This window comes from Ranitomeya variabilis, chromosome 7, assembly GCF_051348905.1.
Source record: "Ranitomeya variabilis isolate aRanVar5 chromosome 7, aRanVar5.hap1, whole genome shotgun sequence".
In the NCBI taxonomy this organism is placed as follows: Eukaryota; Metazoa; Chordata; class Amphibia; order Anura; family Dendrobatidae; genus Ranitomeya; species Ranitomeya variabilis.
Genome location: NC_135238.1, coordinates 35281304 through 35297842, shown reverse-complemented (window position 1 = coordinate 35297842; position 16539 = coordinate 35281304). Strand labels below are relative to the sequence as shown.

Below are 16539 nucleotides of genomic sequence, written 5' to 3'. Positions count from 1 at the left end.
ACGTCTATAAAAAATAAAATTTCAATGACTATAAAGTAAACAAACATAGAAGAAAACAGATAAATTTGTCATTTCCTTCCAGTAAATAATTTTATTTTCTTCTAAATAGCTCATCGAGAATCTTAATGGTTAGCATTTTATTGAGATCCTGGCTCCATAGGGATACAGCAAATTGCAGTAGTCCAAAAACAATTTTCTGTGCCGTTCTAAATGTTAATTGTTTTCTTATAGCCAGAGAATTGTGACATTTGAAATCTAACAAACGCAATTCCAGCAGCTCATAAATCTAAGAAATTCACTTTTGTCAGTGAAAGTAGAAGAAGAAAACTCATCTGTAGACTTTTATTTCAGATTTGTCTTCCATGGAAATTAAACATTGAAAAATGACTGGTTTAGATTTAAAAAAAAAAAAAAAAAAAGAAAGAAGTAGAATATTGATAGCGCAGATGGTTTCCTATTTTTATACAGAGATGCAAATAGAGAAGCCTCAATTATTTTGTCTGGGTTTATTTTTAAATAGCTGATAAAATAAGACACAATTATATAAAAAAAATTGTCATGGGCATTAGTAATATAATTCTATTATACAAGCTTACAGTATATGGAGCAGGGAAAACTAAATGGATATTTTTTTGACACCAAGAAGGGTTTTACTGCAAATTATATCATAACTGGAGCTGAATTTTTTATTTATTTTTTTGCTATTTTGGATTTGGACACAAAACAGTTTACAATTTATAAAACAAACTTAAGAGTAAATGTACACCATTGAACAACATTTATTCTTTAAAGAAGCACTCCTCCTCCTCCCATCAAAATTGCTATCCTCTTTATATATTGCAGTCATCATATTATACAGTACTGCGCACTTACAATTGCTCACTTTGCCTTTCTACCCAGCTAATTGTTCTCTTTTCTCTTGTTCTATGTAGAAACAGGAAGTCTCTTGTCCCTGCATTTTTTCATTCCGTCTCTTCAACTCCTGACCTACCTGCAACCTCCTCCCCCCTGCCAAGGACGCTGGCAGCTAGTAAGGTTTCAATCACGTGAGGTCATAGACCTAACGGAAAAATAGAATGGGAGTCCCTCTTTAAATAACACAAACTGACGGTATAAACTAAGCACCTACAGTAGATTTGTAGGAAATCTAGCTTTCTCTGCAGAAAGTATTCACACCAGGCAAGCTTAATCTATGTAGGCAAAAACTTATCTGTCTATTAAAAGGAGTTAAGTTTCTCATTGTGGAGAGTGACATGCCTGACATACAAGTGAAAGGAGACTTAAAGGTTATGCAATGCTCCTGTGGAAAGTTACATATAAAAATATCCTTTTCAGAGAGGAAGAAGTCAGGGAACTGAATTGCCACCTACCTATTTGAAGTAGCATATTTAAATTCTCATAGGAGAACTGCATGGCCGATAAGCCTCCTTACCCTGGCATGTCAGGCATGTCACGCTCCATAAGGAGTACGGATACCCCTTAGACCAGTGTTCCCCAAGTCCGGTCCTTAAGAGCCACCAACAGGTCATGTTTTGAGGATTTCCTTAGTATTGCACAGGTGATTGAATGCTTGCCTGTCCAGGTGATGCAATTATCACCTGGGCAATACTAAGGAAATCCTGAAAACATGACCTGTTGGTGGCTCTTGAGGACCGGACTTGGGGAACACTGCCTTAGACCCTAGTCAGAGGCTACTCGCACAGCCAAATCAGATCTGATGCTTTGCGCTGAGGAGGAGGTAAGACCCCGAAACATGTGTCTGCAGTTGAGATTCTGATTTGGTTTTTATCCTACGTCATATGGCGAGGCTCGTTAAAAGGGTCGATATTGACTTTTTAGCATTATTATTTCCAATAGGTGGAGCTAGAGCTCTAGTCTTCGTCCTCTCTGAAGATTCAATTTGCACATTAAAGGATTGGACTCATGAAGGAAACTTCTACCAATATGCCCTGTTAGGATTCAGAACCCTACTGTAGGAGCCAGAATGGAAAGCCGTTCTGGTGTACTTGAGCTTTACACAGTGATGATTACTGGCCTCTTCATATTCCAGCGCTCACTCCCAGATCCCAGTGGTAGTAGCGTTGCGGCACTACGTGAGTGTGCATTGCTGGTGCCACTTCAAGGACATCAATTGATCCTCTGCTTTGATTACTGAGAATGTATGAGCCAGCTCTGTTCCGGAAATCTGCCTATTGTCTTGACCCGTGGATTGGACCTATGGTTCTACACAAGGATCCTGAACTTCCTCCCTAATTCTTGCTCTGATCTTAAAGTCCCCATACATATTACATTAACATTGGTTGAAGCCACCAATATCATCGGGCTCAGCCAAGAAGAGTTACGTGTATGGGGGCCTCCTGACTCTCCCCAAGCAGATGATGTTGGGGAAGACAACGATCCGGCATGTACAATTTAGATCCTCCAATCCTTTTGCTTATGGCAAGATAAGCCACCACCAGCGACGCCTGACAGCAGCTATCGTGCAGAATACACGAGCGGCAGAACTCCTATGTATAGATAATTTTGAGAGATTGCTGCTAGTTTAACGATTGGCTGAACCATCATTTGGCTGACAATTATCTATTTTGTATAGAGCCACTTATTCCAGAGTTGTGTCTTCTTTTCACCAGACATGCCTTACGCGACAGAAGATTGGCAAAGAATTTGGTAAGGTCCCGTACTCTACTTTAGGGATTCTGACCCACCTGACTCCATATTGCCTCATGTATATGAGTGCTGGCAAGATGCGGCAAAGTGCAGCCAGCAACCATCCCTTTGGCTGTTCCTGTTCGGTGCACATAAGTAGAAAATACTTGGCACTCTGGAGAGTTTTTTTTGCAAGTTTAAGAAATAGATTTTTATTCGGTGCATCCAGCTCAATATTAAACGTTTTCGGTCTATACAATCAGACCTTCATCAGAAATAGTTGTGAGAACTGGAGACCACAGTATGTGTGTGTGTGGATATACACACAACGGTCAGAAGACAGCAGGAGCGCTGGGCGTCTTACTGCTGGTGGCAATAAGTGAAAAAAGCGCTGAGGAAGGCGAGAGACTGGCAGGGACAAAAGCGCTGAGACCGCCAGTGTTAAGGACGCCGTGCCGCGAGGATAGACGCGCTCCAGGGCTTTTTTCACTTATCGCCACCAGCAGTAAGACGCTCAGCGCTCCTGCTTCCCTGCTGTCTTCTGACCGTTGTGTGTATATCCACACACACACATACTGTGGTCTCCAGTTCTCACAACTATTTCTGATGAAGGTCTGATTGTATAGACCGAAAACGTTTAATATTGAGCTGGATGCACCGAATAAAAATCTATTTCTTAAACTTGCAAAAAAAACTCTCCAGAGTGCCAAGTATTTTCTACTTATGTTTGACGGGTTGGATACCTAACTTGGGCACCTCCAAGAAGCCCTGAGTGCCGTGGTTCATATCTCTACCTGTTCGGTGCACATACTGGAAAAGCCAAAGGGCTAGAAACAGTGGCTTTCCCCACCATGAGACAGCCCCCCAACACCTCCCCTGCATCTCCATTTTGCACTCCTCAGAATGCAGATACTGGTGATTATAAGGGTACTGATGATAAAACTGGCGAATACAATACATTCAGCCGGTGCATGTTAAGTTGTCTAAGCACATATGATATCAGTATATTGTGCCTGCTGCGCAAAGTCTCAGTCTGCAAATAGTACATGGAAGAGAATAGCGTGAGGTCTGTATGAGGGGAGTTGTGGAGGCATCATATAGTCTATAAGGATTTGTGAGGGGTGATCATACAGTTTGGGGAGTTGTGGGGGGCGATCATTGTGTAGGGGAGCTGTGGGGTCCATCCTACTGTGTGTAGGGGAGCTGTGAGGTCCATCCTACTGTGTGTAGGGGAACTGTGGGGTCCATCCTACTGTGTGTAGGGGAACTGTGGGGTCCATCCTACTGTGTGTAGGGGAACTGTGGGGTCCATCCTACTGTGTGTAAGGGAGCTGGGGGGTCAATCCTACTGTGTGTAGGGGAACTGTGGGGTCCATCCTACTGTGTGTAGGGGAGCTGTGGGGTCCATCCTACTGTGTGTAGGGGAGCTGTGGGGTCCATCCTACTGTGTGTAGGGGAGCTGTGGAGTCCATCCTACTGTGTGTAGGGGAGCTGTGGGGTCCATCCTACTGTGTGTAGGGGAGCTGTGGGGTCCATCATACTGTGTGTAGAGGAGCTGTGGGGTCCATCCTACTGTGTGTAGAGGAGCTGTGGGGTCCATCCTACTGTGTGTAGAGGAGCTGTGGGGTCCATCCTACTGTGTGTAGAGGAGCTGTGGGGTCCATCCTAAAGTGTGTAGGGGAGCTGTGGGGTCCATCCTACTGTGTGTAGGGGAGCTGTGGGGTCCATCCTACTGTGTGTAGGGGAGCTGTGGGGTCCATCCTACTGTGTGTAGGGGAGCTGTGGGGTCCATCCTACTGTGTGTAGGGGAGCTGTGGGGTCCATCCTACTGTGTGTAGGGGAGCTGTGGGGTCCATCCTACTGTGTGTAGGGGAGCTGTGGGGTCCATCCTACTGTGTGTAGGGGAGCTGTGGGGTCCATCCTACTGTGTGTAGGGGAGCTGTGGGGTCCATCCTACTGTGTGTAGGGGAGCTGTGGGGTCCATCCTACTGTGTGTAGGGGAGCTGTGGGGTCCATCCTACTGTGTGTAGAGGAGCTGTGGGGTCCATCCTACTGTGTGTAGAGGAGCTGTGGGGTCCATCCTACTGTGTGTAGAGGAGCTGTGGGGTCCATCCTAAAGTGTGTAGGGGAGCTGTGGGGTCCATCCTACTGTGTGTAGGGGAGCTGTGGGGTCCATCCTACTGTGTGTAGGGGAGCTGTGGGGTCCATCCTACTGTGTGTAGGGGAGCTGTGGGGTCCATCCTACTGTGTGTAGGGGAGCTGTGGGGTCCATCCTACTGTGTGTAGGGGAGCTGTGGGGTCCATCCTACTGTGTGTAGGGGAGCTGTGAGGTCCATCCTACTGTGTGTAGGGGAGCTGTGGGGTCCATCCTACTGTGTGTAGGGGAGCTGTTGGGTCCATCCTACTGTGTGTAGGGGAGCTGTGGGGTCCATCCTACTGTGTGTAGGGGAGCTGTGGGGTCCATCCTACTGTGTGTAGGGGAGCTGGGAGTCCATCCTACTGTGTGTAGGGGAGCTGTGGGGTCCATCCTACTGTGTGTAGGGGAGCTGTGGGGTCCATCCTACTGTGTGTAGGGGAACTGTGGGGTCCATCCTACTGTGTGTAGGGGAGCTGGGAGTCCATCCTACTGTGTGTAGGGGAGCTGTGGGGTCCATCCTACTGTGTAGGGGAGCTGTGGGGTCCATCCTACTGTGTGTAGGGGAGCTGGGAGTCCATCCTACTGTGTGTAGAGGAGCTATGGGGTCCATCCTACTGTGTAGGGGAGCTGTGGGGTCCATCCTACTGTGTGTAGGGGAGCTGGGAGTCCATCCTACTGTGTGTAGGGGAGCTGTGGGGTCCATCCTACTGTGTGTAGGGGAGCTGTGGGGTCCATCCTACTGTGTGTAGGGGAGCTGTGGGGTCCATCCTACTGTGTGTAGGGGAGCTGGGGGGTCCATCCTACTGTGTGTAGGGGAGCTGTGGTGTCCATCCTACTGTGTGCAGGGGAGCTGTGGGGTCCATCCTACTGTGTGTAGGGGAGCTGTGGGATCCATCATACTGTGTGTAGGGGAACTGTGGGGTCCATCATACTGAGTGTAGGGGAGCTGTGGGATCCATCATACTGTGTGTAGGGGAGCTGGTAGTCCATCCTACTGTGTGTAGGGGAGCTGTGGGATCCATCATACTGAGTGTAGGGGAGCTGTGGGATCCATCATACTGAGTGTAGGGGAGCTGTGGGATCCATCATACTGTGTGTAGGGGAGCTGTGAGGTCCTTCCTACTGTGTGTAGGGGAGCTGTGGGATCCATCATACTGTGTGTAGGGGAGCTGGGAGTTGATCTTACTGGTACAAATGTATGTAACAATAGGACTTATATTAACATTTATTAACAGTAGCAGCTAGTCAACAGACGTAATTCTGCTCAACATTAAGTGATACAAGTTAATAATAAGCAGAATTAAGTTATGCCTTTTGGTTTGGCCCTTCACAACACTCACGGTCTCATTTGGCCCCTTGGGAAAATTAATTGCCCACCCTTGCTGTAGAATAATAATAATAATCTATATTTTTATATAGCGCTAACATATTCAGCAGCACTTTACAGTTTGCACACATTATCATCGCTGTCCCCGATGGGGCTCACAATCTAAAAAATTCCCTATCAGTATGTCTTTGGAATGTGGGAGGCCACTGGAGGAAACCCACCCAAACACGGAGAGAACGTAAAAACTCCTTGCAGATGTTGTCCTTGGTGGGATTTGAACCCAGGACTCCAGCGCTGCAGTGCTAACCACTGACCCATGGTGCTGCCCCGATGGAGAGAAAGACATTTACATGTGTGATTATCTTGCCTCATCTGCCTTGCATAAAAAGACAGCCTTTTAGGTGGTGGAGACATCCCAGGTCCAGATGACATGAACACTCCATTTAATCCAGCCCAGGGTTCACTTGTGATTTATGTCAGATTTGACCAAAGAGGTCAATTTCTAAGCTTAAATAATAAATCAGTAAAGAATAGAGTGTCTACCAGAACAAATAATTAACTGAAGAGCTTTCGTTCATTCATTGTACTATTATTAGATAAGTGGAAACAGAAAAACCCACAATGTTCATTTCACCCGAGTGAAAAACAAGATGTGAATGTATAGGAGTAATCATGAGTCAATGCATAAAGTAACGATCACAGATGTTGTGTTAACTTGGTTTTTGGATGTCATCCAAAGAATGGAGGAAATTGTGTCGCAGGTGAATAAGTCTAAAAATAAAGAAAAGGAGCAACTACATTACTTGCTAATACACCAAAAATGAGCCTTATAGGGATGAGCGGACCCGTGGACTTTGGTCCAAAGTTTGGTACGGGTAACAGAACTTGACCCTAAACCCCATATAAAAAGTCAGTGGGGACCAGAACTCTGGTTCTGTAAAATAGTTGTAGTAAGAGCTAGGGGGCTTCAAAAGGCAGCAAAATGGGGGTATGAACAGGAGAATTGCCCTGCAAACAATTGTGGATAGGAAAATGACAAGTTAAAATAACATAGGATAACAAAAATATCTAATATATAATTGCCTAGAATACTACTTCCTGCAATTTGTGCCAACTTCCGTGGCTTTGTCCGGAGCTATTGTCCGGAGCTATTGTCCGGAGCTAATGTCCGGAGATAAGTGACGTCACCAGTGTCCTACACCCAGGCAGAGCACAGGGGCCCCAGGCAGAGCACAGGGGCCCCAGGCAGCATATGGGGCCCCAGGCAGAGCACAGGGGCCCCAGGCAGCATATGGGGCCCCAGGCAGAGCACAGTGGCCCCAGGCAGAGCACAGTGGCCCCAGGCAGAACATGGGGCCCCAGGCAGAGCACAGGGGCCCCAGGCAGAGCACAGGGGCCCCAGGCAGCATATGGGGCCCCAGGCAGAGCACAGGGGCCCCAGGCAGCATATGGGGCCCCAGGCAGAGCACAGTGGCCCCAGGCAGAGCACAGGGGCCCCAGGCAGAACATGGGGCCCCAGGCAGAGCACAGGGGCCCCAGGCAGAGTACAGGGGCCCCAGGCAGCATATGGGGCCCCAGGCAGAGCACAGGGGCCCCAGGCAGAGCACAGGGGCCCCAGGCAGCATATGGGGCCCCAGGCAGAGCACAGGGGCCCCAGGCAGCATATGGGGCCCCAGGCAGAGCACAGTGGCCCCAGGCAGAGCACAGGGGCCCCAGGCAGCATATGGGGCCCCAGGCAGAGCACAGTGGCCCCAGGCAGCATATGGGGCCCCAGGCAGAGCACAGGGGCCCCAGGCAGCATATGGGGCCCCAGGCAGAGCACAGTGGCCCCAGGCAGAGCACAGGGGCCCCAGGCAGAACATGGGGCCCCAGGCAGAGCACAGGGGCCCCAGGCAGAGCACAGGGGCCCCAGACAGCATATGGGGCCCCAGGCAGAGCACAGGGGCCCCAGGCAGAGCACAGTGGCCCCAGGCAGCATATGGGGCCCCAGGCAGAGCACAGTGGCCCCAGGCAGCATATGGGGCCCCAGGCAGAGCACAGGGGCCCCAGGCAGCATATGGGGCCCCAGGCAGAGCACAGTGGTCCCAGGCAGAGCACAGGGGCCCCAGGCAGCTTATGGGGCCCCAGGCAGAGCACAGTGGCCCCAGGCAGAACATGGGGCCACAGGCAGAGCACAGTGGCCCCAGGCAGAGCACAGGGGCCCCAGGCAGAACATGGGGCCCCAGGCAGAGCACAGGGGCCCCAGGCAGAGCACAGGGGCCCCAGGCAGCATATGGGGCCCCAGGCAGAGCACAGTGGCCCCAGGCAGAGCACACACCAAATCGGAGGGCGAGGGGCCCCGCCAACCAAATCGGAGGCCGAGGGGCCCCGCCAACCAAATCGGAGGCCGAGGAGCCCCGCCCACCAAATCGAAGGCCGAGCGGCCCCGCCCACCAAAGCGGAGGCCGAGGGGCCCGGCCCCGCCCACCAAAGCGGAGGCCGAGGGGCCCCGACCACCACATCGGAGGCCGAGGGGCCCCGCCCACCAAATCGGAGGCCGAGGGTCCCCGCCCACCAAATCGGAGGCCGAGGGTCCCCGTCCACCAAATTGGAGGCCGAGGGGCCCCACCAACCAAATCGGAGGCCGAGGGGCCCCGCCCACTAAATCGGAGGCCGAGGGTCCCCGCCCACCAAATCGGAGGCCGAGGGTCCCCGCCCACCAAATCGGAGGCCGAGGGTCCCCGCCCACCAAATCGGAGGCCGAGGGGCCCCACCAACCAAATCGGAGGCCGAGGGGCCCCGCCCACTAAATCGGAGGCCGAGGGTCCCCGCCCACCAAATCGGAAGCCGAGGGTACCCGCCAACCAAATCGGAGGCCGAGGGGCCCCGCCCACCAAATCGGAGGCCGAGGGTCCCCGCCCACCAAATCGGAGGCCGAGGGTCCCCGCCAACCAAATCGGAGGCCGAGGAGCCCCGCCCACCAAATCGAAGGCCGAGCGGCCCCGCCCACCAAAGCGGAGGCCGAGGGGCCCGGCCCCGCCCACCACATCGGAGGCCGAGGGGCCCCGCCCACCACATCAGAGGCCGAGGGGCCCCGCCCACCAAATCGGAGGCCGAGGGGCCCCACCAACCAAATCGGAGGCCGAAGAGCCCCGCCCACCAAATCGAAGGCCGAGCGGCCCCGCTCACCAAAGCGGAGGCAGAGGGACCCCGCCCACCAAATCTGAGGCCGTGGGGCCCCGCCAACCAAAGCGGAGGCCGAGGGTCCCCGCCTACCAAATCGGAGGCCGAGGGTCCCCGCCCACCAAATTGGAGGCCGAGGGTCCCCGCCCACCAAATTGGAGGCCGAGGGTCCCCGCCCACCAAATCGGAGGCCGAGGGTCCCCGCCCACCAAATCGGAGGCCGAGGGGCCCCACCAACCAAATCGGAGGCCGAAGAGCCCCGCCCACCAAATCGAAGGCCGAGCGGCCCCGCTCACCAAAGCGGAGGGAGAGGGACCCCGCCCACCAAATCGGAGGCCGTGGGGCCCCGCCAACCAAAGCGGAGGCCGAGGGTCCCCGCCCACCAAATCGGAGGCCGTGGGGCCCCGCCAACCAAAGCGGAGGCCGAGGGTCCCCACCCACCAAATCGGAGGCAGAGGGACCCCGCCCACCAAATCGGAGGCCGAGGGGCCCCGCCCACCAAAGCGGAGGCCGAGGGTCCCCGCCCACCAAATCGGAGGTCGAGGGTCCCCGCCCACCAAATCGGAGGCCGAGGGTCCCCGCCCACCAAATCGGAGACCGGTCCCTGCCCACCAAATCGGAGGCCGAGGGTCCCCACCCACCAAATCAGAGGACGAGGGGCCCCACCAACCAAATCGGAGGCCGAGGAGCTCCGCCCACCAAAAGTAAGTGCGGCCCCAAAAGTAAGTGCGCCCCCGGGTGCAAAAGTAAGTGCGCCCCCGGGTGCAAAAGTAAGTGCGCCCCCGGGTGCAAAAGTAAGTGCGCCCCCGGGTGCAAAAGTAAGTGCGCCCCCGGGTGCAAAAGTAAGTGCGCCCCCGGGTGCAAAAGTAAGTGCGCCTCCGGGTGCAAAAGTAAGCGCGCCCCCGGCCCCGGGTGCAAAAGTAAGCGCGCCCCCCAGTCCCGTGTGTGAAAAGTGCTGCTGTAAAGCTGGTAGCGCTGTTCAAGCACCATGTATTTCCTTCAGGAAATGCCCATCTAATATATAATTGCCTAGAACACTACTTCCTGCAATTTGTGCCAAGAAAGAACATACCAATATACATAGTTATTGATACATATTATTTATTATTTACATTATTGTTCTTAAGCAAAGAACCGTTGTTGTGGCATTTGCCACAACACGCAAAGTTGTTGTCTGATGTCTTTCATCACTCCCCTCATAAGCATGTTCATGGATCCTGTGTAACTGTACCTTAAATAACAAGAATTGTCAAGAACTGGTGAGTGCAGCCATTTTTTGTTCATTCTTACTATTATTTCTTAATTGTATTATTCTTACATTTGAATAAATAAAGTATATATGGATTCTAGACTCCCGATTCTTTAGAATCGGGCTGCCATCTAGTCTAATATATAATTGCCTAGAATACTACTTCCTGCAATTTGTGCCAACTTCCGTGGCTTTGTCCGGAGCTAATGTCCGGAGCTAATGTCCGGAGCTAATGTCTGGAGATAAGTGACGTCACCAGTGTCCTACACCCAGGCAGAGCACAGTGGCCCCAGGCAGAGCACAGGGGCCCCAGGCAGCATATGGGGCCCCAGGCAGAGCACAGTGGTCCCAGGCAGAGCACAGGGGCCCCAGGCAGCCTATGGGGCCCCAGGCAGAGCACAGTGGCCCCAGGCAGCATATGGGGCCCCAGGCAGAGCACAGGGGCCCCAGGCAGCATATGGGGCCCCAGGCAGAGCACAGGGGCCCCAGGCAGCATATGGGGCCCCAGGCAGAGCACAGTGGCCCCAGGCAGAGCACAGTGGCCCCAGGCAGAGCACAGGGGCCCCAGGCAGAACATGGGGCCCCAGGCAGAGCACAGGGGCCCCAGGCACAGCACAGGGGCCCCAGGCAGCATATGGGGCCCCAGGCAGAGCATAGGGGCCCCAGGCAGCATATGGGGCCCCAGGCAGAGCACAGTGGCCCCAGGCAGCATATGGGGCCCCAGGCAGAGCACAGTGGTCCCAGGCAGAGCACAGGGGCCCCAGGCAGCTTATGGGGCCCCAGGCAGAGCACAGTGGCCCCAGGCAGAACATGGGGCCCCAGGCAGAGCACAGTGGCCCCAGGCAGAGCACAGGGGCCCCAGGCAGAACATGGGGCCCCAGGCAGAGGCAGAGCACCAAATCGAAGGCCGAGCGGCCCCGCCCACCAAAGCGGAGGCCGAGGGGCCCGGCCCCGCCCACCAAAGCGGAGGCCGAGAGGCCCGGCCCCGCCCACCAAAGCGGAGGCCGAGGGTCCCCGACCACCAGATCGGAGGCCGAGGGTCCCCGCCCACCAAATCGGAGGCCGAGGGTCCCCGCCCACCAAATCGGAGGCCGAGGGTCCCCGCCCACCAAATCGGAGGCCGAGGGGCCCCGCCCACCAAATCGGAGGCCGAGTGGCCACGCCCACCAAATCGGAGGCCGAGGGTCCCCGCCCACCAAATCGGAGGCCGAGGGGCCCCGCCCACCAAATCGGAGGCCGAGGGGCCCCGCCCACCAAATCGGAGGCCGAGGGTCCCCGCCCACCAAATCGGAGGCCGAGAGTCCCCGCCCACCAAATCGGAGGATAAGGGGCCCCGCCAACCAAATCGGAGGCCGAGGGGCCCCGCCAAACAAATCGGAGGCCGAGGAGCCCCGCCCAACAAATCGAAGGCCGAGCGGCCCCGCCCACCAAAGCGGAGGCCGAGGGGCCCGGCCCCGCCCACCAAATCGGAGGCCGAGGGGCCCCGCCCACCAAATCGGAGGCTGAGGGGCCCCGCCCACCAAATCGGAGGCCGAGGGGCCCCGCCCACCAAATCGGAGGCCGAGGGTCCCCGCCCACCAAATCGGAGGCCGAGGGGCCCCGCCCACCAAATCGGAGGCCGAGGGTCCCCGCCCACCAAATCGGAGGCCGAGGGTCCCCGCCCACCAAATTATTCTTACATTTGAATAAATAAAGTATATATGGATTCTAGACTCCCGATTCTTTAGAATCGGGCTGCCATCTAGTAAAAAATAATCTTGAACCAGGAGGCATAGATCTAAGTGGAGTAGTGGAGCAGTGCCTTGCATGTAAGTTACTGTACTTGTTAATAAATAAATGAAAAAAAAAAAAAAAACACGCGTGGGGTCCCCCCTATTTTTAATAACCAGCCAAGGGAAAGCAGACAGCTGTGTGATGCTCTTATTATGCTGGGAAAGTATCAATATCAATGGATCTTCCCAGCCTAATAATAGCCCCCAGATGTCTGCTTTGACGGTTATTAAAAAATGAGGGCACCCAAAACAAAAACAAAAAAAAACCTGTACTCACTGCCCAAACTGGCATGGATCCTGACTAGTGATGAGTGAACGTGCTGGGATAAGTTGTTATCATGCTCAGGTGCTACCTTAGCGTCTTCTAAATATATGTTCCAGTCCCCGCAGCTGCATGTCTCGCAGCTGTTTGACAGTCACAAAAACCAGATGAAACGTGTGGCCATTAGGCGCAATCTGGCGCTAATACTACTCTTTAAAAAAAAAATGGATCCGGCAGAAAAAAAAAACGGATCCGTTTTTTCAAAACTCGCCGGATTGTGCCTGACGGCAAAAATCTGAAGTGTGAAAGTAGCCTTAGTCGAGCTCGCAGAAGACACTCGGTTAACACCGGAGCATGCTCAGATAACACCTTATCCTAGCACGCTCACTCGTCACTTTTTTTAAAATTCCCCACACATAATTTAAAATAGTATAAAACCCCTTTAATTAAAGTAAAGTCAACGTACCTAAAAAATACAACTCTTCTGTCTTTCTCTTTTATGTCGGTCTTCCAGAAATAGCCTCATGTTTGTAAAAGCAGCAAGATCCTGCCAACAAGAAGGTCTGGAGATGCTGAGCCCCGTGACCCTGACATGGAGGACTACTGGCAGATATTTCCCTTGATGAATTAAACAGCAGGTGGAATCAATCTCTGCAGGTCGATGCTATAACAGGGGATTTATCTGAGCCAGACACCTCTTGATCTTGTGAAGGATTACTCCATTCAGGAGAGAGCCCGCGTATAATCTCTCTTCTGATTATTTCCTTCGCGAAGAGGAGCTCTTCCACATGGGCCACTTTGTGATATTTTTCTTTAATTGATGTCATTTTTAAATTAATTGGATTTTTAATATGTTGTTGAGAGCATTTAATATTCTGTGTCTAGGGCTCCATTTCCTATCACTAGATCTAATCCCTTCTTTAGCACATGTGCATGCAACGTCTTTCAGAGTTTTTCAAGGCGACAACCCTACAGGTAAGGCCGGCGGTCGTCTTCCTGAAGGGGTTTTGCGGTCACTTTTGTGGTGTTGTTTTTATTTTCTGCACTTTAAAGTATAACTATGAAATCTCGTGAAGAATGAACACGTCACTTCTTTTCATCGTTTCCAACGTATTTAAAAGAAGTGACATAAGATGGAACTTGTGCACGGCAATGTCGCTTTAACACTGCTGTGCGTTAATGCTCATTTCTCATTTTGCAGCAATTTCTCAGGCGGAATTTGCCTGAAGAAGACGCCATTTGCACGTAACCTTAGTTTTAAGATGGTTTGTTAAAGGAGTTGTACCGTCCGGTCTCCTCAGCTTCTCTTCCAGTAAACATGTCAGCTGCAGTCAATCAATGTAGGTGAGTGGATCACCCCTTTAAGCAATGATCTAATTACTTTTCTTAGGCTGGGTTCACATTGGTGTTAGAGTTCGCTCATATGACCGTATTTTTGGTCAAAGTGTGATCAGTGGAAAAACGGACCAATGTTGTTCAATTTTGCAGTACAAATGTGCATTTTTTTCATTTTTATGGAATTGCAATAAGCATTAGTTCCTTCTGTGAATCGGATGAGATTCGCCCACAAAAGTCCATTGGTGCATTAAAAAAAAACAAAAAAAAAAACGGATGCCGCCCGGAGGCACACTATAAAATCCTATTTTTACGGATGCATTGCAGTTCTGTAACATGGGAAACTGCAAATGATCTTGTAATTTAGTGATACATGTTGCCTAAAAAAAAAAAAATACATGGATGACAAGTGAGAAAAAAATTGAAACTCTGTACTATTTTTTTTTTGTAAAAATGTTATGCGCTCGAGTAAACCCAGTATTAAGAATTCAATTTTTATGTTTTGTTTCTGGAACAGAATTTGGGAATTGATGCCAAGGACGGATACATCACCTAGCAGATACCAGCGCCAACAGATGGAACCTAATTTAAGGGAATTATTCTGGTAAAGATGACAGGATCTGTGGCAGAGCCGCCTCATATACAGATGTGAACCTAGTCATGGTGATTCTAGAAAGCAGAAGCGGTTAGTCTTTTCCATAGAGCAACAATAGGAAGAGCGTTGAAAATAATTCCTGCACCCTCTTCCAAAACATGAAAGACTGGTGCCAACCGCCGTACCTGCTGCATACCTCCAGCAAGTATTTGCCTCAGTCTCAGGCCACATTCGCACACTCAGGGTTTGGTCAGTATTTTACCTCAGTATTTGAAAGCCAAAACCAGGAGTGGAACAAATAGAGGAAAAGTATAATAGAAACACGTCACCACTTGTGTATTTATCACCCACTCCTGGTTTCGGCTTACAGATACTGAGGTAAAAAAAACAAACCTCATCAAATATTCACCGTGTGCACGTGGCTTTACACTTCCACAATGAAAACGGAGTGGATTTTCAGGCCACATGCACACAGTGAGTTTTTGATGAGTTTTTTTTACCTCAGAATTAGTAAGGCAAAGCCAGGAGTGGGTGACAAATACAGAAGTGGTGACGTGTTTATATTTTAGTTTTCCTTCGATTGTTCCACTCCTGATTTTGGCTGATAAAATACTGACCAGAAACTAAATGTGTGACCGTGGCTGTAAGCTCACACTTTAAGGTCTATATTAACCCCTTAGTGACCACCACTAAAACTTAAAACAGACCTGAGATATAAGTGAATGACATCTCCCCCCTTCCCCCGACGGGTCAAAATGCAGCATCTCTCGGCTCTACGCTATAGCTGACACACGTCAAAGAGTTGAGAAATTTGGCCCGGTCACTAAGGGGTTAATCTTTATTGCTACTACTTATGTGTGGGTGCAGTGTCAGAGTTGCCATAGATGTGCATCCTATATAGGAGAAACCCTCAGTTAGAAAATGCAGAGACAGGATGACATTGGGACTACGAGCAGTGAGGCGGCATAATGTGCCACATAAAGTGCCTGCAGACCCGAACCCCAAGTCTGGACAACCCCTTTAACTGACTATATAGGGAGATCAGTATTGGTCTAACTTGCCAGATTTTTCCACATGTATCACTGATATATATGTATATATTTTGACTGCATTCTCCCATATGTTAAAATATGGGAACAGTTCAGGTTGCATTTTGTGCCATCTGGGTCACTTCCCTTCTCTCATGAGGAATAACACTATTTCTTGCTTGTTAAAATAAAGAGAGAAAAAAAATGATTTTTGCGATGCAGCACACCCCAACCCAATGCGATTCGCCTCACCACCTGTTACAAACTCCGCTTGTCGGCATTCACAACTCCGGTGTGCGGATCACGCTTACAGGATGCCAAGAAGCACTGTAATATTTGATTAGAAAAAGCCAGATTCAGCATCAGAGGATTAAAACATAAAAAAAAAATACTGTAATTTCTTGCTGATGCCGCGGTAACACTTTCCATTATATGACTGGTCTCTGAGCTAGCGAGTGGAGGGATAGCTTTTATGATGTATCCTATATACCAGTGGCGGACACAGCCAAAAGAAGATCCCCCCTCTACAAAAAGAATATCTGGACCCGTTCCCATCCAATAGCTCATCATTATGTACAGTTCCACCTTCCAGCGATGTATCACTTAGTTTACTGGGTGCAGCAGTTGTGTTAGAATCACAATTTTCTCTGCTGCAGATCTAGCAGAGCACGGAATTCTGAGCTCTGTATAACTCCGCCCACACTACTGATTGGCAGCTTCCTGTGTATACTGACAGCTGCTAATCAGTTCTGGGGGTGTGGCTAGACCAGTAGGCATGAGACACCTAGTCCTGTATTGATAATCTTCTGCTGATAAAACACTGATTTTATTGAAACAGCAAAACTCAGCCCAGTAAGTGATACATCGCTGAAATCCAGGTCGCTGCCTCTAAATCATGCTGCTCTCATATGACACAGTTAAAGCCTGCTGACAGATTCCCATTAATAGTTAACACTGCACCATCTGCTGTCTGCTCAATATAATTCCTCCAGCATAAGCCTGCAGCTATTGCATGTTGCAACAATC

General features: G+C 51.0%; 1 protein-coding gene across 1 annotated transcript in view; it reads right to left on the bottom strand.

Annotated features, from left to right (window-relative positions):
* BAIAP3 (BAI1 associated protein 3) overlaps window positions 1-13152 on the bottom strand; it is a 292957-nt gene extending 279805 nt beyond the window's left edge. The window contains exon 1 of the mRNA XM_077274813.1: window positions 13022-13152. The gene's annotated coding sequence lies outside the window, so the exon portion shown is untranslated. The remainder of the gene's footprint in view (window positions 1-13021) is intronic.
* Window positions 13153-16539: the final 3387 nt, after the last annotated feature.